Source organism: Neovison vison, chromosome 11 (genome assembly GCF_020171115.1).
Source record: "Neovison vison isolate M4711 chromosome 11, ASM_NN_V1, whole genome shotgun sequence".
Lineage (NCBI taxonomy): Eukaryota > Metazoa > Chordata > Mammalia > Carnivora > Mustelidae > Neogale > Neogale vison.
Window position 1 is genome coordinate 193629970 of NC_058101.1, and position 24769 is coordinate 193654738.

At 43.7% G+C, this 24769-nt stretch overlaps 1 pseudogene; it reads right to left on the reverse strand.

Moving 5' to 3' along the window:
* LOC122890399 lies at positions 1-24561 on the reverse strand (annotated as a pseudogene).
* Between the last annotated feature and the right edge of the window lie 208 nt (positions 24562-24769).

Consider the following 24769-nt stretch of genomic DNA (forward strand, 5'->3'; position numbering starts at 1 on the left):
TCAGTTCTGGGGCTCCTCAGGAGCCTCACCCCCTCTCCCCTGGTGTTGTCGGCCGTCCCCAGCACCAGGTTGTCTTGCAGTCCCTGCGTGATGAAGGTGCTGTCTTTGTAGGAGTCCTTGGTGAGGGTGTGCAGGTCAGCCTTGGCACCGTCCGAGGTGGTCTTGGCCAGAGGCTGTTGGGGATCTCATAGGAGAAGACCATTAAGCTCCTTGAGACCAGGTCCAGGCCGGTGGGGTTGCCAGGCAGCCATTTCCTTGCTGAGGTCTATGGCCTCCTGGCAGGCTGACAGGGCAGGGTCAATGATATGCTTTCGGTCCTACTTCAGCCAGGTAGTGGTGTAGTCACCCTTCAGTTTCAGGTGGAAGACCCAGCTTTTAGCATCACCAGTACCTTTGATGAGGTGGTGTCCAGCGGGTCCACCGCACCTTCACACACCTTCTCCCAGCCCCCGGACCCTTCCCTTCCTAGCCCTCCTCATTACTTTTCTGTTGGGCATGACAGGCCCCTCCAGGCAGCGCTCTGGCCTCCCACCACATCCTCGCAGGCCACTGAGAGAAGGTTTCAGTCTTCACAGGGTAGCTCCTTCGCTTTTCCATGGCGCCCTTCACGAAGGCTGACGTGTCCCCATAGCCTTCGCCTGCTCTGCCAGCGTGGCCTTCTGGATCACAGGGGCTCCCTCCGTGGCTCTGGGGACACACAGGCAGGCAGTGGGCTAACTGGCTGCCTGGGGACCAGTGTCAGACTCTGTCAGGGCTGCACTCTTATAAGGGGCAGCAGTAAAGACTGCAGGCCAAGGAACAGGAAATAAACAAAAGCAACAACTTGCTCCTGAGAACATACATTTTGGCGCCTTGAAAAGCTTCACACCAGCTAAGAGGCATGGGACAGGGATGTATGTGGGTGTTGGGGAGTGGGGACTGCATTCAAGTAACTAAAACTGGAGGGGTTCATGCATTAACATCTTGGGAGTGCAAAGATAGTAACCTGTCTTCGGTTCAAGGTCATAGTTTGGGATGCCAGGGACACAGAGGTTACACATCATTCTCATCAGCTTCCCAACACTTTTCTGCAAAATTTCTGCCACGGACGGTATGCTATTTCTCATCAGAAACAATTTCCAGACTTAATTTGAAAAAAAAAACAACAACCAGCATTTAAAAATAGAACAATATTTTAAATATTTGAAGATGACGGCAGCCTGTAGGAACCACGCGTCCCCTTTCTCCGCAGAGAGCCTCGCACTGTGTGTTCACAGGCATGCACGGTCACTGTTCTCTCTCAAACATCCCTCGTGCGGCTGGAGGACTTATGTTCTTACAACCTTAAAACCTTCGAAGATAACTCACGCTACAATAACAAAGGTAATAAAATGTGTAGGTGGAAGCTTGCCAAACATTTATAGAGTACCGTACTGCTCATACAGCGCTTTAAAAATATTTGATCTCATTTGAATCATACGTTTCTGCCGGTGTACTGGGAGAGGTTTCTTTCTTTTTTTTATTTTGCTTTATTTTATTTAACCTAAGATATGCACAACAACTCATTTAGAAAGACCAGGCAGATGTTAGTTCTGCCCAGCACTCTGGATTTAGCTACCCAAGGAGAACTATGTTCCATTTCCTTTTTTGGTATCACAGGCCTTGATCTCTAAACAAATACATGAAGTGGGTCTCTAAACTCGGAGTGGAAGTAAGCTAATCATTGACATTGGAGACACTCTGCTACTTGACACACTTTCACAATAAATGTCCAGCCACTCCACCAACTAAGTTCCTACCGTGGCAAAAAATTATCCCCTTAAGGGGCCTGTGCAGCTCTATTGGGGTGTTTGGTGGCCTGAAACCTCTCTGTTCCTTTTTCCGTGTCCCTCAGAGTACCCAGCTCAGAGATGGACACAAAGGGAGTGGTTACTGTGTCTTTGCTGAATAGGGAAAAATAAGATAATTGTCACCGAAGGGGAACTCTGTCCTTCCCACGTGTTTGCTAACAAGTGACAGGTTGAATCCTCTTAACTACTAGGTGAGGTATTTATCATCATCTTATTCACAGCTGGAGAAACCGAGGCTGTGATATACTGAGAAATACATATTTGGTCTTTGTCCTCAGTTCCTGGCACCGAACTCTAAAACTCTTGTAATTTCCAGAGCGAGATGGGTGATAAGGGCATCTTTTGTTACAACATTTGGTCTTAGTCCCTGACTCCTGTCCTGACACAAGAGAGTTTTAAGCTTTTGGGATCTCTGGAGTGACAGGAATGTGTTTTGCATGCCCACGAGATGACTGGTGGTTGGGGACCCCCAGATAGCTCCAGGAGGGGGGAAGATCACCAAAAAGACCAAAACATGGTCAGAAACTTGGAACTTTCACCCATACTCCCTGACTTCAGGGGGAGTGAGGGACAGGCTGGAGATGGAGGTAATCACCAGGGGCTATGCCTTAATCAATCATGCCTATGTAATGAAACCTCCATAAAGATCCTGAAACTAGAAGGTGACTGGGTGGCTCAGTCAGTTAAGTGGCTGCCTTTGGCTCAGGTCATGACCCCAGGGTCCTGGGATCAAACTCCACTTTGGGCTCCTTGCTCAGCAGGGAGCCTGCTTCTGCCCCTCTGCCCTGTTCATGCTCTCTTCTCTCTGTCTTACATAAATAAATAAATAAAATCTTAAAAAAAAAAATGTCCTGAAACATGTTTGGGGGCTGGGGGATGGTCAGAGAGCCTCCTGGTTGGCAAATACCTCAAGGTGCTCGGAGGGAAGTGAATTCGAAAAGGGCATGGAAACTCCAGGCCTCTTACCCATATATCTTGCCCGCTGCATCTCTTCAGTTTGGCTATTCCTGACTTGTTGTCTCTATCACAAACCAGTCATGGCAGGTAACATGCCTTCCTAAGTTCTATGAGCCACTCTATCAAATTATAGAATCCAAGGAGGGGGTGGAGGAAATCCCCAATTTGTAGCCAGTCACTTGGAAGTTTGAGAGACCACCACGACCTGTGCTTGTACCTAAAACAAAGGAAAGATTTGTGGGCCTGAACCCTTAATCTGTGGGGTTTGACACTATGTCTGGGTAGCTAGGGTCAGAATTGAATTGCATTGTAGGACACTCACTTGGTGTCTGGAAAGTTGCGGAATTGCTTGGTGTGGAAAACCCACATTTAGTGTCATATGTGTTATGAGTAAAAATGGCTTATAGAGGCCCAGAGTGGTTAACTCATTCAACTGCCCGCTACATGAGAGTAGGAGAGCTGGGATTTGAACCAAATAGGTATTTCACAGGTGTAGGACAGGTGTTGTCTCCTGTTTTATCTGTTTAACTACTGGAGTATTCGTATTAATGCTAATGTTGATAAAACACATATTTTGTGAAAAACCCACACAGTAGCTCCGCAGAATGAACATTTTTGTGTCCTTTACCAGAGCAAAAACAGCCTAAAGTCACCGCTGAACATCACATTGAGTGTATCTGACTAGAGTGCTGTATCTGGAAGTCAAGACCTGCTTCCCAGCTTCCCTATGGACTAACAGTATTACTTCTCACAAGCTACGTGGTCTCTCATTTTGGCTCACTTTCTTCTACCCTCTCAAAATATAAGCAACTCATTATCTGTGTGTTTGCTTCTGAGGTAACAGGAAGCTTCCAGAGATCACATTGTTAGCTTCAGTAGGCCCAGTTGGAAGAAAGGTATGAGAAAGAGATAAAGGATCACTCCCACTAACAAAAATTGAACCACCACAACCACCACCAGCATCGTGGGTGTCATCACACCCCGATCCGGTTCTCTTAGGCAATGATGGACGGCTGTGGTAGGTTCCTCCTCCATAAGGGAATATCGCAAATGATTTTCCTTTCACTAAAAAGTTGTATCCCGCCATTACACATGCCTTTCAAACTTCAAATATTTTAAACACAACTTTGACAGGTCATGGACTTTTAGTAAATAAGAACAAATATCCAAGCCGTATTCATGGCAGAAGTAGTTTACAAACTTCTCTCTTCGATCACATTCTTCTCGTTGTTTATTGGGAAGTGGTCAGCTTCAAAAATGTCTTCGAGGTAAGTTTGAATCTGTCTTTTTACCTGACTCATCCCCTTCTCCCTGCTCAAAACATATATACACACACTTGCTTCTATAACAACATTTAGCTCTTGCTTATGGAGTCATGTTCTACATACACCGATGTCTCTCTCAATGCCAGGTTTTCAAGGTTCTCGATTAATATTCTGTATGTCAAATAAACCAGTGATCAGCCTGGCTCTCTACAATGCAGCTTGTCATCTATAATAACCTGTAACATAAAACAATCTCTATGCTTAAAAACTATAACCAATCAATAACTATTAATTAATTTCTTAACATATTAGATTTTGAGCACACGAACAGATATGGTCCTTTTCTGAGTATCAGTGTGAAAAGTGTGTAAGAATCCATCGGAAATTGCCCTCAAAGTCTGGGATGGCAAGCTCTCTCCATTCAAAATGGATTTGATTTTAGAAAAAGGTCCCATTCAGAGGCAAGCTGTTGAGTAACAGGAATCATGAAGCTGAGTTTTGATTAGAAATAAGCTTTTACTAAAATATAACAGTGATTCTCAGTGGGAAATAAAAATTCTGGGGATGATGGGGCGCCTGGGTGGGTCAGTGGCTTAAGCTTCTGCCTTGGGCTCAGGTCATGATCTCAGGGTCCTGGGGTGGAGTCCCACATCGGGCTCTCTGCTTGGCAGGGAGCCTGCTTCCCCTCTCTCTCTGCCTACTTGTGATATCTCTGTCAAATAAATAAATAAAAATCTTAAAAAAAAATAAAATCTATTAAAAAAATTCTGGGGATGGCACTTTGGTGATGTATTTTGAAAATGCATTCACAGATGGGAAATAGGAAAAAAAATCCTGATTTCATACAATAAATAACAAAAAATAAATTTCAACTTTAAGTTTAAACTTTCTTGGGTGATAGGTCGATGATATGGGCCTTAGGATACAGAATAGTTAATGGTCTTTTTTTCACATTTCGAAAGATGTATATATTTAGAATGGTTAAAAGATATTGTATTAGGACTGTGTTTCTTATGTGGCTCCTATTCTGACTTTAAAGGCAATTCACAAAATAGAAGTCCAGAAATATTTTGAGAAATGGCAGCTTCATTGAAATACAGCTCCAGTCTTCTGGAGCAATCGTTTTGAAGGTTAATGCTCATTTTAATACTTTTTTAGAAAATATGTATTTATCTATTTGAGAGCTAGAGAAAGAGAAAGAGCAAGGGGTAGGGGCAAAGGGAAAAGGAGAGGGAGAAGCAGACTCCCTGCTGAGTGCGGACCTGGACTCCAGGACTTGGGCTTGATCCCAGGACCCTGAGATCAGGATCTGAGTGGAAGTCAGATGCTTAACCAACAGAGCCACCCAGGCTCCCCCCATTTTAATTTTTTTTAAAGATTTTATTTATTTATTCGGCAGACAGAGATCACAAGTAGGCAGAGAGGCCGGCAGGAAGAGGAGGAAACAGGCTCCCTACTGAGCAGAGAGCCCGATGCGGGACTAGGTCCCAGAACCCTGAGATCATGACCTGAGCTGAAGGAAGAGGCTTTAACCCACTGCGCCCCTCATTTTAGTTTTAGAAGTTCTAGTAATCTCGCTTAAAAATTAGATGAATACTTAATAATCATCTTTTTTACCCAGATGCTTCCACTAAGAATTGAAGGGCTTTGTAGACTTCAGAATAAATTTTTCACAATCCTTATGAGAAAAGAGCAAGTCATACAGTATCTCTTTACATGGATGCTCAGGCTCTCTGAGAAGTTCAAGTCTTAGAGAAATACCAGTTGTAATTCGCCATAGTTGGGGTGGTTTTGTTGTTGTTGTTGGTGGTGGTGGTGGTGGTGTTTGGGGCCAAACTTAGTCCCAGGTGTTATGTTCGTAAAATGAGATCCTGCAACTTCTGTTGACATATGTAAGCATGCTCATGATTTCTTCTGAAGGAAAATGGGTCTTGCAAATCTAAACTAGCACTCCCAGGCTTTTTCCTGCCCAGGCAGAATCACTTGGAATTACCAAGCACCATTTAAAAAAAAAAAAAAAAGCCAAAAACCACTGTGATAGAATCTAGATTAAACACACACACACACACGCACACACACATATGCTGGCTCCCGCTCTAGAGTTCGTCTACTGTCTAAGCAGAGAGGCAGGGCAGGCATCAGGGGTGATGCTTTACTATCTCCAAAATGGAAACCGAAATGTCCTTCCTGCCCCTCCCAAGTCCCCTGTTTTGGACATACAGGTTTTGCCAATGTCCATTTTCATAGACAAGAAAGTAGTCTGGTGCAGGATCTCCACCGACCGCTGTTTCTAGAATCTAAGACCCTTTGTCTCAGCACTGTGTGGCACATTTGTGTCGCCAGGCAGCTGTGCATTCATGGCGATCCATTGATGTCAAATGTTGGGAAGGAATTCCCTGATGGGACTTGGAACAGGATTCAGCTATTTTTAGGGTTTCAGCTGCTGTCCTAAACAGTTCCATAGGATCAAGACGTTACTCTCCTTCCTTCTCTTGAGATAATTTGGGAAATGGGTATTCGGTGGAATGTTAGTCTTTTTAAGAGCTCTATGGCTGCCTGAAATTAAACAAGTTCTTACACTTCCTTTTAGTGGCTGATAAAAGGTAGTTGCTGAGTCAGGTGTGGGGGGGCTTAAGAAATTATGGGGAAATCAACCGAAGTGCTGGAGAATCTCTCACTGCCATCGCTTCATGAGTGAGTCAGAGAGTAAGACTCATTTTGGATCCTCTTGCAGGCTAATTTTCACACTGGGCTCTGCTGAGCGTTGTCGCTGTCAGGCATGACTGTGAGGAGGAAGGGCAGGCACAGCCCCCACACCCCCGGGGTGCCTGTTAAGATTTAGAGTCTCAGACCCACCCAGATGTTCTGATCAGCCCCTGTTCTATCCACTCCCAGCTGATTCTCACACACACTAAAAAGAGCTTGAGGAACACCACTGACTAGGGTTCCATAGATCTAGGATTTGGAAGGTGGGGTTCTGGGATGTCCCCACCCCCATTTTGAATTCATCTATTTCATACACTGGAATCTCCTCCATGCTTTCATTTGAAGAAGCTCTTCCATGACCAAAACCAAAACCCAAACCAAACCCTACTTTAGGACAGAGAAAGCTACTTCTTTCGTCTACTGCAAGGACACCGCTCTGTACCTCTAGCAACAGATCTGTACAACTCAGGGGTTCCTGAGTGAGTGTTAGCTTGAGTAGCTGAGATTAATGCTTTATTCTCCATTGCACACCTAGGACTATAACTGCCCCCTCTAGGCCTCAAATCTGGCTTTCGGTTCAAGAGTTCCTCATTTCAGATGAGATCTGGCATGTTCAGGGTGTATGACCGTAGACTAGAGGTCCTCATTTCAGACAAGAGTTTCAGAAGGTGCCATGTACAAATATGATAATGGAATGCATCCCACATGCTGGTTTTTTAGGTCACACAGAATGAAGACATTAAGAACGTGTTAATATGGCTGCTTGCAAGACTATTTTGTATCGTAGTTTTTGCTTTCCTAAATGCCCACAGTAAGTCTTCCCTACTGTGTCAAATTTAGCAAGCAATCTAGATGGTGAAAGAAACTAGTGGACTTCCAAATTTTAAAACCATCCAAAATTCATCTAACCTTCCAATGAGTTTCTTATGTTATAAAAACTCATTCACATGATTAGGTCAATTGGGTAGCATAAAAACTTCAAACCCATAAAATACAATACATAATATCTCACATATTGATTTATTAAGCACCTACTATATACAAAGCTTATACTAAAAATATTTTAAGAACTACAGAGGAGGGGTGCCTGGGTGGCTCAGTGGGTTAAGCCTCTGCCTTTGACTCAGGTCATGATCTCAGAGTCCTGGGATCCAGCCCCACATCGGGCTCTCTGCTCAGCGGGGAGCCTGCTTCCCTCTCTCTCTCTCTGCCTGTCTCTTTGCCTACTTGTGATCTCTCCCTCACTCTCGCTCTCTCTCTGTGTCAAATAAATAAATAAAATCTTAAAAAAAAAAAAGAACTACAAAGGAAATAATATACTTGGGTCAGGTCTTCAAGAAGTGTACAATCAAACAGGATGTAAGAGGAAACAAAGAAATGCTCATACTACACTCTGTAGCAAATGCAAGGATTAGAGCTCTGCTATTATATAGAGAAAAGGGAAAGTCAGAGGGCTATTTTAGATGTTTTGCTCCCAGAAAGGTGAGGTACACAGTTTAAAGACGTACATTTTGCCTCGGGTCCCGTGTGTGTGTGTGTGTGTGTGTGTGTGTGTGTGTGTGTATTTGCAATCCCCTGTGCATGTATCTTTCTCTGGGTATTTGGTTTTGTATAAAGTTTTTCTCCTGCTTTGATAAGTCTTTAAAAGAAATCTTGCTTTTGAATGTATATGCACTAGAAAATTTTAAAGCTAACCCAGAGGCAATTAACTGTTGTGAATTTCGTGTCTCTTTCAGAGATACCCTATGAAATAAAAGCATAATGTATGCACATATTTTCAGTCCCTTCTTTAAAAAAAAAACAATAAATAGTATATATGACACACACCATTTTTTATTTTACCTTGGAGATTAGTTCAAAGAAATACATACATAGCTACTGCATTTTTTAAATGGCTGCATAGCGCCTAATTATCTGAACTGAATTCATAGTATTTTACTATCCATAATTGTTTTAACCAATTCTTTATTGATAACCATTTATAATGTTTCCAATATGTTGGTATTCTTGTAAATTCCTAGAAGTAGAATTAAATATGTGCATTGTCTTCCTTTAATGGTTACCTTGGGAATTTTTTTTTTGTTTGTTTTTTTTGTTTTTTAAATTTTTTTTTTTTAAGATTTTATTTTATTTATTTGAGAGAGAGAGACAGTGAGAGAGAGCATGAGCGAGGAGAAGGTCAGAGGGAGAAGCAGACTCCCCATGGAGCTGGGAGCCTGATGTGGGACTCGATCCCGGGGGACTCCAGGATCACGCCCTGAGCCGGAGGCAGTCGTTTAACCAACTGCGCCACCCAGGCGTCCCTACCTTGGGAATTTTTTAAGTGAAAGTACTTAAAGTCTAAAATCAGCATCTTTAACATTTTCACAAACTATCCAGTCTATAAACACTTCAACTCCAATCACCTCCTCCTTACTTCTATACCATTGTTGTATTTTAATTGTCTTTTTTTTAACTCCGAAAGGGTATATTATTATTATTGTTTTTCACATTATACGTTTACTTATACAGACAATTTTACTAATTTCTCTACCATTTTTTTCTTTCATCCCAGACCTTTGGTTGAGGAATAGTTTCTTTCTATACGAAATGCCTATTTATAACTTGTAGCAAAGGTCTATTTCTTGGAAACTCTATTAGTGTTGATTTGTCTTAAAATATCTTTATTTCAGCCCCATATTTGAGTGATAGGGTATAGATACAAAACTTTAGTTTTTTGAGTTCTCTTTTTCTTGGCATATTGAAAAATTATTCCACCAACTTCTGATCTTACTTCTGATTACTTCTGATAAGAAGTCAGCTGGCAGTATAGCTGTTGGAGAACTGTTCTTTGACCATCTTTTCCTTCTGGCTGCTCTAAGACGATCTCATTGCTCCCCTTCTGCAGTTTGGTTATGATGGGTACAGTTGTAAATTTTTTAAAACTTAACTTTCTTTGAAAATGTCTTTCTTTTTAAATGTTTTTTAACTTTTTAAAAATTGAAGTATAATTTACGTCCGGTGTTATATTTGTTTCAGGTGTACAATATAATGATTCAACAACTGTATACATGACTCATCAAGATAAGTGCACTCTTCCTGGGATCCAGTCCCACATCGGGCTCTCTGCTCAGCAGGGAGCCTGCTTCCCTCTCTCTCTCTCTGCCTGCCTCTCTGCCTACTTGTGATTTCTCTCTGTCAAATAAATAAATAAAATCTTTTAAAAAAAAAAAAAAAGATAAGTGCACTCTTGATCCCTTCATCTCTGGCGCTGACCAGTTTGTTCTCTGTATTGAAGACACTGTTTTTTGTTTGTTTCTCTTTTATTTCTTTGCTTTGTTTTGTTTCTTAAATTCCACGTATGTGAGATCATATGGCATTTGTCTTTTTCTGACTGACTTACTTCACTTTGCTTAATATCCTCTAGGTTCATTCATGTTGTTACAAATGGAAAGATCTCGTTCTTTTTTATGGCTGAGTAATATCCCACTGTATATACACATATATTCATCTTTTTAATATGACTATTGCGATCTGTCAACAGTAGCAGAAAATTATGAGCCATTTTCAATTTAAATATTACCTCTTCTCCATTTTCTTTATTACGTCCCTCCAAAATTCCAACTGTGGTTTTATGATTCTACAACTCATTCTATATTATAAGGTTCTTAATGACTTTAAAATTTTTTCCACCTCATTTCTTTCCGTGCTACATTCTGGGTAATTTCTGCTATAGTATTTTCCATTTCACTAAATTAGTCTTAAACTGTGTCTACTATGAATATTGGGCTTGACTTTCAATTGCTCTTTTTTTTTTTTAAGTCATTCTTTTGGAGTCTTTCAAATCTTCTTGATTGATTTTATAATCTGTCATTCATGCCTTTCATTTATGTGTTTCTTGTTATATTGACTATGGGGACTTATGTTCCCTAGAATTTTACCTGTAATAATTTTTGAAGCCTTGGTTGAAGGTAAGTTCCTTCAAAAAGAATATGCATTTTCTTCTACCTGGTACCAATAGGGCATTCCCAACTAAGGGTTACTTTAAAATCAATTGTAGATTTGAAGTACTGTGAATTTGAGCAGAAAATGCCCATGAAAACTGGATTCTACTTATGAATTCTCAGGAAAAACATTTTTTCTTTCAACCCAGCTTCAAGGCTGAAAGAAACAAGTACTTTTTAGCAGTGTTTTCTGTGCTTTCCGATTTGTCTGACATTCCTAGATTGCTTATGTTTTCCTTTCAGATTTTTGCCTCAGTGGCCTCAAGGATTTGTCTCATGTCTTACACATTGCAGAGTAGTTAAAAACAGGAGTTCAAAGTAATCAGGGTTTAACACATTACCTCAGAGCAAAAGCCAGATTCAGTGTTTAGTTACCTCTATATTTTCTCCTTTTAATTAACTTTTACCTTCCATTGATTTTCTTTCCTTTCTAACTTACTCTTGCATGCATTTCGAAAGAAGTTTATCTTTAAAAAATAAACAAATAAAAATAGCACCTATCTTTGTTGTTTTCAGTGGGAAAGTAGATTATGTCAAGAAATAGATGAAACAATTATGTCAAGAAACAGAGGTCTATAAAATTCTCAAGTGCTGAACTTCAGTTTCTAATTACTTCCCACAGACACTTCAATTCTTGCCTCTCTGAGGCACATCCTAAAACCACAATCATGGGGGCAGTTATGATACAGTCCACTGGGGAAGGCGGTGCCTATCTGAGGGAAAAGGAAAGGTCTATAGGCCTGCTGCATAGGGCTACACTGGCCCTATGTTTCTTACTTGCCCACGTGAGGGGGACGTTGTCTGAGTTTCTCCTACCACCAAGTATTTCTGACGCTACTGAAATTTGTTACCAAACACAATTTTGTGACCACCTTTGAAGAAAGTATTAACTTGATGTTGAAAGACTCTGTGTGTGTGTGTTTACAGAGTTCAGGGTACAGGAATAATCTGGAGAGTGTTCTGAGAGTGTCTTAGTCAGCTGAGGCCGCCGTATCACAATACCACAGACTGGGCGGCTTTAACAACACAAATTTATTTTCTCATAGCCCCTGGAGGCTGGAAGTCCCAGATCAAGGCCTGACAGGGCTGGTTTCTGGTGAGTACTCTCTTCTGGCTGGCAGATGGCCACCATCTTGCTTGTGTTCGTATGGTGTTTCCTCAGTGTGAGCACACATACATATAAACACACACAGAGAGACACTGAGAGAGAGAAAACATGATTTCTCTTGTGTTTCTTCTTGTAAGGACACTGGACCTATCTAATCCATTTGGATCAGATCACCACCTTAATTTAGCCTGAATTTCTTCCTTAGAGACTCCATCTCCAAATATAGCTACACTGGGGGTTAGGGTTGTTACATACGAGTTTGGGAGGACACAAACATTTACAATAGAGAGTCTCCTCTGAGCTCACTTATACAAATGGGAAGGTTTAAGGGACTATTATGGGTTATAATTTGAGGCAGTGACATCCAATTTAAGACCTTTTGGTGGGCTTCGCTCTATGTTTAATTGCTTTGATACGTTATGTCTGTTCCCCAAAGGGAAATGGATCATCTGTCAGGAAAGAGAGTAAAATGTTAGTGCTCTATTTATAATTATTTCATCTCATCCTTCTATAATTTATTTTGTGGTGTCTCATAATACGTGGAATGTATGGGTACAGTTTTACTTGCATGTGTTTTATATAATCATAAACATACTTATAACAAGGAACATGTCTAGAACAGTTACAGATGGGTGTGTATTGCAAAGGCTTAGAGAAACAAAGATGGCCTTTTTCATGGTGTAAGCACTCATGAACACAGTTAAGATATTAAAACTTGGTAGCAGGAATAGGTCACAAGAGAAAAAAAATCAAACAAATAGGGAAGGTTGATGAGAAGAATGAAAAGGGAACCCCCTGCCACCCCACTACTAGAGGAAAGGAAATGGGAAATGAGAAGAAGAAAATGCAATTTTTATGTCCCAATATCTTTTAGTTGTCTGCTTTGTGTGCCCAGCTTATTCTTAATAATCACCCTGGTGGCGTGTTTCCAACGAACCACAAACGATAATCATGTAAATGTTCGCATTTGTAGGGTACAGTGATTTCTTGCAGTAGGCTCTGCACTGCTCACTGAGTTTATCCTGAGCCATCTATGTGTTCCCCATAATGTTTGGTCTTGATGCAAACATTCTTTTTGTGGCTTGATTAGAGGATTGAGAAACAAAGCTAACTGTAAATTCATGATACTCTTGAGGTCCTGAAAAACCCATTAACTATTTTTTTGGTGGACAGTATTTTAAAATTTGATGTGTTGAAGTCCCTTCTGAAAAGGGAAAAACCAGTCAGGAGATCGGCTACCATGCAGTGAGGGGCTGGGAAGGAGTCCTCTAGGGGCTTATGAAAGAGGCAAAGAGCCTCGGTCCTTCCCTAACTGGCCTCATGAGGCATGTAGAGGTTTTTTTTTTTTTTTTTTTTTAAGATTTTATTTATTTATTTATTTGACATACAGAGATCACAAGTAGGTAGAGAGACAGACAGAAGGCAGGGGTGGGAAGCAGGCTCCCTGCTGAGCAGAGAGCCCAATGCAGGGCTCGATCTCAGGACCCTGGGATCATGACCTGAGCCGAAGGCAAAGGCTTTAACCCACTGAGCCACCCAGTTACCCCAGCATGTAGAGTTTTATGTGTAGCCTCCAAGTTGTCCAGAAATCAGAATGGCAGCTTCTGATCAGCTCCTACAAATGGTCAGGGCTTTTCTCTCAGAAGCAAACGCAGAGGCACGCAGTGCCCAAAGAACAAAGTCCTCATGAGCACCCACATTCGCAGAGAATCTGGGGTGTATTAAAGGGAGGGCAAGATTCTCTGTCTCTTATGGTACCACAGAGAGACATTATGGGTAGGGGGGCTGGGTGGAAGCAGGATGAGGCTAACTCAATTATTTTATTCTCTGCTAGGTGTTCAATGTACCAAAATAAGTAAAGCAATTTCACTTTCAGGAAGAATTCACACACAGTCCAGGACTCAGTAATTTCCCTACAGTTGTCTTTTTTTTTCTTTAATTTATTTATTTGAGAGAGAGAGAGTAGGGGGAGCGGCAGAGGGAGAAGGAGAAGCAGACGCCCCACTGAGTAGGGAGCTGGATGCGGGGCTTATTCCCAGGACATTAAGATCATGACCTGAGCCAAAGGCAGACACTGAACCGACTGAGCCACCCAGGAGTCCCTCCCTACAGTCTTCTGATAAATTATATATGCATTTGGATATGTGCATTTGGTTTTCCTGGGGAGGCAGTTCTAACTTGTAAACATGTCTGTGATCCCCCCAAATGTTAAGAATGTTTGTCCTAGAGGAATTAGAAGCCTACCAGTGCTTTTTCTTGGGTGATTTTTCATTCCAAAGGGTGTTAGTTCTTAGATGGAATGGTCAAAGACACGCAGAGTGAAATAGAAGGAACTGGAACAACTTTTCAGAGGTCAAGCCCTCTCTGACCCCACTGCTGAAGGGCAAGACAAAATGTTCCTGGCAGACGAAGGCAGTGGCATCGTTGCTATTGGGAGATTTTATTTTTAAAAGAATTTTAGGCTTTTTTTTTTTTTTTGACATTCAATTGGATGACTGATAGATTTCTCCTGAAAATCAAAATTTGTTAAATCCCAGCCTAAGCACTTTGAGTAGAGAGAGAGGGCTCTATCATAATATTTTAAAACTTTTCTTCTCCTACACATCTTCAGGGAAGACAGCTCTATGCTGAGGATGACATGTGTGGCGGGGCACTGATTTGTGAGAGCCTTTCATCGCAGTGGTTCAGGGCACAAACTCGGAGCCTGAGGCCCAGGTTCAAACCCCAGCTCCGACGATCTGGCACTGCTTCGCCTCGATTTCCTCATCTGTAAAATGGGAATTGAAATAGTGTCTGCCTCATTGCTGTGATTTAATGAACTAAGGTATGTAAAGTCCTTAGATCCGTGCCTGATTCATTGTAAATGCTACATTCCTGTTTGCTATTATTATTATTATTATTATTTAATTTATTTGAGAGAGAGTGAGTGCTCAGGCAGGGGGAGAGATAGAGAGAGAGGGAGAGAGAGAATCTCCAGCAGACTCCAAACAGCGTGAAGAGCCCATCACGAGGCTCATTCATAACCCTGAGGTCATGACCCGAGCTGAAATTAAAAGTCGGACCCTTAACTGACTGAGCTACCCAGAACCCCTACTTTTGCGTTTGCTAACGTTCTTAACAATACTTTCCCCGCCAGTTCCCTCTTGTACCTTACCCCTTCTCTCCATTCCATAATTAGACTGTAGCAGGTAATCATTGGTCCAGGGAAGGGATATAACAGGAAAGATCAGAGGGAAAAATGTCTCCATGGGCTATGAATTTCAAAAGAACAGACTGTGAGGAAACAGAAACAGGGCAGAGGTAAATAGGCAGATGAGAAGTAGGAAGGCGCCCCCCCCTCACCCCCACATACACGCTGGTTATGAAAGGGTGTCACAGGTGGGGAGGAGAACCAATTAGACCAGGGGAGTCATGGAACCAGAGAGCTGGTCGGTGTCCGAGGAGGGAGAACTTGAACCCTGGTCCCCATGTCAAATATTAGAGATGCTTGGAAACTAAAACCAAATAAACAAAAACAAAAAAAACCAGCCAACAAAAAAACCTTCACACGTAAATTCATAGGATCTACTAGACTCTAGAATCTAGAGCGAACCTGTGTCCTATCTCTTTAAGGTTCCCGGGAAGTGGCCATGACTCTCAAGTGTGATTTGGCAGATGTGGTCTCAGTCAGCCTTCAGTGTTCCAGGCCCCATTCCGGCCCCAACATGGCTTTTTGGCTCCCAAGAACAGCACGGAGGATGCCAATGAGGCCACCTCAGCAAGCACATAGGTGGTGGTCATCTGAGAGGAGACGGGGCTTCCCAGTAGGACCCAGAATGAACAGATGACACGGAGAATGTAGACCAGCTACTTCCTCCTGGTACTTGTGATGCCGCCCTGGGGAAAAAGGAAAGGACAGAAAATGGACTCTGCCACCCTAAGAGGGGGGAAAATGAGACTTGAAATAGAAATTAAATTGAATTATGAAAAAAATCAAGACACTTTTTTTTTTTTTTTTGGTCCATTCAGATTTGCAGAGATTCATACCTGCTCTACCTGTTTCCTCCATGACTCAGACATTGGGAAAATGAAGTCGGTTTTGGCTGGGAAGATTTAACTCACCACCGGCAACGTGTGAGTCACCAGAGCATGTCTCCACTGCCTGTGAGGGCCCCACAAAGAAGAGAAGAGCCTGGGAACTTGGGAGCAGCTGACAGCATGAGATCACAGTGTAGCCTGTGAGGCTGGGGGCGGGGGGATTGTCATATGTGTGCTTTGAAGCTCTCCATCATGAGGAAGAGGAGGGCAGCTGAGACCTCTGGACCTCTGTGCAAGGCAGGAACTAGGGAATATCCGTGCCTGTCGGGTTGGAACACTGTTACCTCCATTCCGACTCTTTTCCAGTCAGGACTCTCTAGCCAAGTATTAATGTCTACTGTATTCCAGGCATTGTATTGGATGCTAGGAACATTCCTGGGTGAATGGGACAAGGTCCCTGCCCTAGGGTCCAGTCTAGTATCCCAAAGAGGTCCTTCAATGTCAAATGGGCAGTGGGTACGATGGGAGTCCAAGAGGAAGAAAGTCCATGCAATTTCAGGGCTCTCAGAGAAAAAAAAAGAGAGCTCTTAAGCTGGGTCTTGGAGGATAAATGGGTGTTCATCCAGCAGATAGACATGAATGGGACAGAAGTTTCTGCAGATGACACGACCTGCGCAAAGTCATGCAGGAGAGGAACAGCAGAGAGAACACAGAGAACAAAGCAGGCAGCTTCTCTGAGCTGTCAGGTCAAGTCACGATTGGGAAGGTGGAATTAGAGATGGGAGCTTGGGCCAAGTCAAAGATGCCTTGAATGCTCTGACTAGGAATCTAACGTCTGTTCTGGAGTTGACAGGCTACTGACGGGTTTCTGGCAACAGAGTGGGGTTGCCAGGTTCATATTTGACATGTCTGACTGCATTTGGGGGGCAGGTGGGTGGGGATGTGAGGGACATCAAGAATGCCACTTGGGACAGCCCTGTGGGCCTCTTGCTCACCAGCTTGAGCATGTCCCCAAATCGGACCACGGGCTTCGCAGACTCATCCACCAAGTCTTGCTTGTAAAAGGAGGTCCCAAGGACGTTTCCAACTAAATGGGAATCCTATTCTGACTGAAAGGGATCAGGCACATCTGAGCTGACAGCAGGGACTTAGGCTGGCTTCTAAGGACTAAGAGGAGCAGCAGACCACTCTCCTCAGCTTCCAGACGTCTAACCTGTTTCCCCCCTGGCAAACTCACAATCTCGATTCCCCTACCTCCCAGCTCCCCGGCTGGGAATAGCCTGGATGCTATGCAGAGTTCTGTCTGCTCTAACCATCCCTGCTCAGCTGTGCCCTGCCCAGTGGGACAGTGATGATCTTGGAATGAGAAAGCTGGTCATCTAGCCGGTCATTGCACTGCCTGGCAGGTGCAGTAGGTGGGGCAAGCATCTTGGCACCTTCTAGAACTCCCAGCTTTAGCCTCAAAGCAGAGTATGGAGCTTTAACCTGCTTTTGGATGATTGCAGAGCCTCACCTACTCAGAACTGCGTTCTCATAATTAACAGTATGTCTGGGGCTTCTGGGGTTTGGGGTAACTTGATACCACCTCTTGCTAAGTCATTTGGCTGTATCTCTGAAATACTGTTCTCAGTTCTGATCGACTTCAGTCTGGCTCTCCCAATTCATTATTCATGCTTGTGTCTCAGATTTTTACATCCTCACAGCCACCGGTGGCCCAGCAATACTGGCTGGAAAGAAGGGAGTGGGAAGGAGTGGGGGAGGTGGGACAGTACAGAGGAAAACCTGGCCAAGGGGCCTGGGGGCTCATGGCAGTTGGGCAGTCTGGGGATGGTGGGACTCAGGGATGGATAGGTTAAGAAGGAATAAGGGCGGGGGCTGGGGTATGGGGTGAGGGGGTAGGAGGCTCCAAGAGACTAGAGAACAGGGCAGAGGGAAGTGAGGCGCTGCCCTGGAAATGGAATTATGTGACATGATTGCAAGATCAAAATGCAGCGCTTGCTCTTGATTAAATTAGTTTATCTCTGCAGCACAGAGCTGAGCGGCAAAACAGAAGTCGGAGCTGGGTAGGAACAGGCAAATGAGCTTGCCCGTGCAGCTTCTGAGAGAAGCAAGAGGGGGCTTTGCTGCTGGCCTGTTTTCTGAGGAGCCATGATGATTCGCTTTAAACAATAGATCGTCCGCTCTCCCCCATCAGACTCCTCACACTTTCGTTTGCGTATTCTGGTTAATTGCATTGACTGTTTCAGCAGATCCTGTTGGTACTGTGGCCCTACTGACTTCTGCACATGGAAGGGTGGGCTTGGCAGGTGCATCAGCTGACACTGGGGAGTGGGGGTGGGGGGTGCCCTGAGATGAGCAGCAAGCCAAGCTGTGCTGATGCTGGACAGATCCTGGAGCTCCCCTCACCCCACAGTCCTGCACCCAGCCTGCACCGAGCCTGGGAGCTTCGGCGAGGAGGGGATACCCAAGTCCAGTTTCCACCCCCTGAGGTTTAATTTGACTGGTTTGGAGTCAGACCCTTGCATCACTATGAGAAAAAGAAAATCAAGCGAGTCTACCATGCGGCCAATGTGGAGACCCCAGATTTAGCCCAAACTTCTCCTTCCACCCAGAGGAAAACTGAGGCTCCCAGGCATACTGTCTCATGCCCTTATTTTGACAGCTAAGAAAGGCAAGGGTCTCCTGATCCCCCAGGCCTGGGGTCACATGGCTAAGCTAGATACATCTCCGCATGAGTGACTTCAGGCAGGACGTCTGACCCTTCGTATAAAGAGGCGACTGAGTGGTCACTCCCTAACATGACCATTTAGAGCTTCATGCCCTCCAGGGAGGTGAATTCCAGCTCCATGAACATTTTGCAGTACCCTGAAGAGAGGTCCGCCATGTAAGTGCCTCCCACACGGCCACACACACACGCCCACCACACACACACATACCCAGGCACTCAAAGGGTCAGCATTGCTTTGCTTGTATTTGACGGCAGGTGGCTTTGTTTCTGAAAGGTATTCACTGCTGTTGATAAAAAAAAAAAAAAAATGGAGTGAAAAAAGTGAACCAAGGGAGCCCTAGTGCTGATGTCCCATTCTAGAAGCATTCCCTTTGATCCTGGCTAGGGCAGGGCACTTCTTAGAAAGCTTCAGACTTCATACACATTTGACTGAACAAGGAGACCTGGGGATGGTAAAAGTGAACTCTGAAGTGGAGAAATCAGGCAAAGGGATGCATGTCTTTCTTTATAGGAAAAATCTGGATTATTGACGGTGTGTGGAATTTCAAATGCAGAACACAATGTATAGCTTTCTCTTTTTAATATCCAACTTCAGATGGCTTTTCCTTTTCCTTTAAAAACATTTTTACAACATAAATAGAATAGCTTTGCAGCCTAATAATACTCAGGACAATTATTCCATGATAAATTATAAATAAGAGATTAATTTGACTTCACACAAGGCTGCATTCTATTTTGGAAGCTCTTTTGGTCCCATTTGAGGGCAAAAGGAAAAGATAACAGATGAAATAGCTTAGTATGGAAACAAGCTTCTTGAACATTTGTTTTCATTCATGCTTAAATCCAACTGAGCACGGTGTAGAATAATGCTTTTCACAACAATGATGTGGGGTAAACATATACCCTTGATCTTAGCCAAAAGGCCGGGAAGCGATGTGCCTGGCACATATAAAGAGTCTCTTCCTGTTCTTGGTAACAGGGTGTGCCTTCAGAGCTGCTGCTGACCATGGCCCCCCTATCCCATGAAGGAGCCCGAATGAATGGAGAGTATGCAAACAGAAGCTCAGTTGAGAGGTGAAGAAAGAAGTCTGGTAGCATTCACGTGAAACTCTCCTTTCTATGGTCTCAGGTAGTTCCCCTGTTCTTGCTTAATCTGAGTCGCCATTCTGCCATTTGTATTGAGAAATTCCAGCAATAAAAGTAACATGATGTTATTTGCCAAATGCCTAGAAGTTAGGAATAGAAAAAGTAAAGAATAAGGCAGGAGTCTGAGTTAGTAGAATGGATGCCGGGACCAAGACAGAAAAGCCTGGGAGACAGGTTCTAGACGTTATGGTAATGAACTTAATTTCTGGCATACTGAGTTCGAGGATCTTGGGATCTTGGGATTTTTTCCATGTGGAACTGCCTTTTAGGTGTTTGGAAACACGCATAGAAAGTGAAGGGGAGAGTTCAGAGATGGGGAGGCAGATGGGAGGCAAGAGAAGGGAGCTGGAACTGCAGCCCACGGCACCAAATGAGGTCAAGACTGAGGCTGGGAAGAGGCAGGAGGCATGGAAGAAAAACAGGCAACAAGTGTGATGTGCCCAGGGAGAGAGAAGGATGAGGAGAGTCAGGATCTAGAACGTGAGACAGGTCGGCATTAACAACACTCTCAAATGAGGCCAAGAGGCTGGGCTGGGTGAGAGACCAGAAGAGGCATCCCATTTTACCAGTTATTTGTTGATACGTCTGCCCTGAGAGAAAATTTCAGTGTAGCATGAGCCAATCCTAGGCTGCATGGGGTTGAGGCAATGGCCTGAGCAATCCATGAGAAAGGTGAGGGTTGGGGTGGCGGGGAGGGCGTGGATAGAGGAAGTTAGTGAAAAGCAGGAGAGGTGTGGGAATTCCATAGTTTGGGTGGAATCAGAGCCCCCTCCCTTTTTTTTTTTTTTTTTTTTTTAAATTTTCCTAAGAGTCTTTGTGATACAAGCACATTTGCATGTTTAAGAGAAGTCAAAGGGCAGGAAAAAATACATCAAATGGGTAATGATTGAAGAAGCAAGCCAAAGAAGAAGTGATAGAGCCTAAAGGAGGAGCCTCAGAGAGGAGAAAATAAGTTTCCTTACATAAAGCCACAGGATGAGGGAAAATGACCATGATGAGTACGGGAAAATTTAATAGAGGAAAGTGAACGCTCGCTGAAAGTCCACCAAATGGTGCTGATCTCAGCAGGACGGATAACAAAGGCCTGCACTGCATGATGGATGCATGAAAGGGCTTTCGGGTGGACAGAATTTGGAATCACTATGAGAAATTAATTGGATTTATTATAATAATTCTGGAGCAGCACTGAGATTAGAAAGAACAAAATGGCAGTGGATTCAGTCCATTGCTACGAGCAGCCCGAGATAAGGGATGGCAAAAACCAAAGCCGTGTGTGCCCACTCCAGTGGAAAATCAGGGAATAAGGACATCAAGGATGCCAGTGAGTCTTATTGAGCTAAGGGGACACATTTGTCTCATGCAGTAGCTTGATATTGCGGACTTGTCTTACTGCCAAGACAGTGTAGCACCGTATCTGGCACTTCAGGGATAAGCAATAAAGATTTATTTCATTGAATCAAAAGGCACTCTTTAACTTTTATGATAGACTCTTTCATCTAGTTTCAACTCAGAAACACAGGAATCACTTTCCTTTCCTCCCTACATTTGTTCTGGCAGTTTGATTAAAAAGAACAAAATGGGGGCGCCTGGGTGGCTCAGTGGATTAAAGCCTCTGCCTTCGACTCAGGTCAGGATCCCAGCGTCCTGAGATCGAGCCCCGCATCGGGCTCTCCGCTCTGCGGGGAGCCTGCTTCCTCCTCTCTCTCTGCCTGCCTCTCTGCCTGCTTGTGATCTCTGTCTGTCAAATAAATAAAATCTTTAAAAAGAACAAGATGTTTTTGGAATCACCCCTGTGGAGAGATAGGGTGGTGATGGCAGTGGGAAAAATGTGAAGTAGAAGTTCAAGAAAAAGGAAAGAATGTATTTGCAGTAGCATTGTGAAGAAGGAATTGGAGGAGTTCGGCGCATGTGTGTGTGTGTGTGTGTGTGTGTGTGTGTTTTCTCGGCACAGTGCTGACGGTTTGAGATGAAGCCATGATTGAGTCAGACAGAGGGGAGGATTTATAAAGAGATAGATGGTAAACAAGCATCTCTAGGTACTATGTAGGGTGACCAACTGTCCCAGTTTTCTCAAGATGGACAGTGGACATGGGACTTTCAGTGCTCAGGTGGGAAAGTTTCAGAGAGAGCAGGGTGATTGGTTATTCTAACATGTGCAGAGAAATATGAGCAAGTATATTCACATCCATTTCTCCTTAAATAGAATTCAGGGGGTTTCAGAATGCCTGGAGACTTTGTGGGAAGTTGGTACCCTAGAAAATCCTCTGGGAAGGGACATTTGATTTTTATTGGCAGACTAAAAATTGTTAACTCTACAAACTATACACATTTCTAAATTGAGCTTCTTGGAAGATTTCTAAAACTTCCAAGTAATTTATCTGAAGCTGAAACTGTAAGCCTAGCCTTTATTATGTCATCTTAGATATACTATCCTATTGCCCCATCCTTATTTTTTTTAAGATTTTATTTATTTGAGAGAGAGAGAGAGAGAGGTGAGGGACAGAGGGAGAAGCGAGCTCCCTGCTGAACAGGGAACCCAAAGTGGGGCTCGATCCCAGGACCAGAGATCACCACCTGAGCTGAAGGCAGACACTTAATGGACTGAGCCAGCAAGGTGCCCCCTCTTGCCCATCTTTAAACATACTATTTTTATTCACCATGAGGCTATTTACCAACTGTCTTGCAGTCCAGTCTACAGAATACTGGGGGAAATAACTGATTCTCTTTTCCTACCCACGCTCCCCTAGGTAAGGAAACCGTGGTGAAGACCACCAACTGTCTTGAATGTTAAGTCTTCCAGCAGGTGAAACACGTGGGTGTTTCATAAGGCCAAACAAAACATAATCACATAGAGTTTTATTAGCTTGCTTTGGTGCTGATGTAAACTGAAAGCTGAATAAAATGCATCAACATAATAAGCACTATAGACAAAATACGACAGAAGAGACACAGACACGATGGAAACACAATTGTCTTTAATTTAGAAATTCACAGTGCATTCCAAGAGAATAAATAGAGCCTCCTCCTGGATCTTCTTTAACACTTCCTTAACACCAGTCCATGAATTCAGGGATGTTAACAATTGGATGGTAGTAGAGGTGGGTGAATGGGTAGGAGAATCAAGTGTACTCAGAACTTCTCTTGGGGAGAGGGAACCTGCAGTGGACAGTTGAGGAAGTCATGGTGGGAAAACCTCTGAGCAAAGGAAATGGGGTGACTCCTAGCACTCTGAATTGATTGATACTCTCACACACTATCACATTCTCACAATGGTATGAATGACTTACTGCTTCATTCAAAATTCTTGCTCCAAATCAGTGGATCTCAAGCTTGGCTGCACACTGAAATTACTGGAGGAGTCTTAAAAAAGCTGGTGCCTGAGTCCAATCCCAGAGATTCTGATTTAATTGCTCTGAGCTGTAGACTTGGCACCGGACTACTTCTGTGCAGCTCAGATGGATAGTCACTGTGCTACCAACCAGGAAATCAGGATAAATGGCTGAAATCAGAGGTTCTCAAAGTGTGTATGTCTAAGAATCACCTGGAAGGTTTGGTAAATAGTTTGTAGGAGCCTATCCTCAGACTTTTCTGATTCACTGGGTTCAAGACTGGGCTGGAGAATCGGCATCTAACAAGCTCCCAGGAACTGCTAGGTGGAGGACCACTGGCCTGGGTGGATCCTGCGTTATTACGTCCCAAGACAGCTAAGCCATTCAGCATTTTTTGTTTGCCCACCTCCCGCCTTCCACTGCTCCCCACTCCCCCACCCCCACTCAGAGCCAAGAAACAAATCTCCGTGGTGGGAATGCAAGTTGGTGCAGCCACTTTGGAAAACAGTGTGGAGATTCCTCAAGAAATTAAAAAAATAGAGCTTCCCTATGACCTTGCACTTGCACTCCTGGGTATTTACCACAAAGATACAGATGTAGTGAAAAGAAGGGCCATCTGTACCCCAATGTTTATAGCAGCAATGGCCATGGTCACCAAACTGTGGAAAGAACCAAGATGCCCTTCAATGGACGAATGGATAAGGAAGATGTGGTCCATATACACTATGGAGTATTATGCCTCCATCAGAAAGGATGAATACCCAACTTTTGTAGCAACATGGACGGGACTGGAAGAGATTATGCTGAGTGAAATAAGTCAAGCAGAGAGAGTCAATTATCATATGGTTTCACTTATTTGTGGAGCATAACAAATAGTATGGAGGACAAGGGGAGATGGAGAGGAGAAGGGAGCTGAGGGAAATTGGAAGGGAGGTGAACCATAAGAGACTATGTATGGACTCTGAAAAACAACCTGAGGGTTTTGAAGGGGCGGAGGGTGGGAGGTCGGGGTACCAGGTGGTGGATATTAGAAAGGACACGGATTGCATGGAGCACTGGGTGTGGTGCAAAAACAATGAATACTGTTACGCTGAAAAGAAATTAGAAGCAAGCACGCAAGCAAGCAAGCTCCATAAACCTTCCTCCACACCTGCTTGGAGGGCACATCCCACATCAATCCCCCACCCCACCCCCAAGCCAACTCATGGGGCATAGCCTCTCTTTCTCCAAGGGCTTCATTCTTTGTTGCTTTCCTCGATTTTCTGGAAATCGTCTAATTATCATCATGGGTGTCAGGTTCCCGATCCAGCAAGCTGGACCCGCAGTGCATTTGGAATCCTGTCCTGGATAAGGCCCGTGATGCTCAAAAAGCCGGGCGGCCTGAGTACCTTAGTCCGTGGCTTCCGGCTTTCACTTTCCGGGTGGGTCTCAGTTACCCACAGCCAACCGTGGGCCATAACCAGATTCTCCTCCTTCTGACGCTGCAGCGTCATGACGTCGGAGACGCCAAAACTACGTCACGTCGTCTACGTCATTCACCTCGCTTCCTTTCATCGCCTCAGTAGGATCGCCTCTCGGTGTCTCAAGAAGAGGGGTGAGTATGGTACAAAACTTGTACAATTTTATTATTAGTTAATTTCTTACTTCATCTAGTTTATAAATTAGACTTTTCCCTAGACGTTTATGTAATAGGGAAAAAAA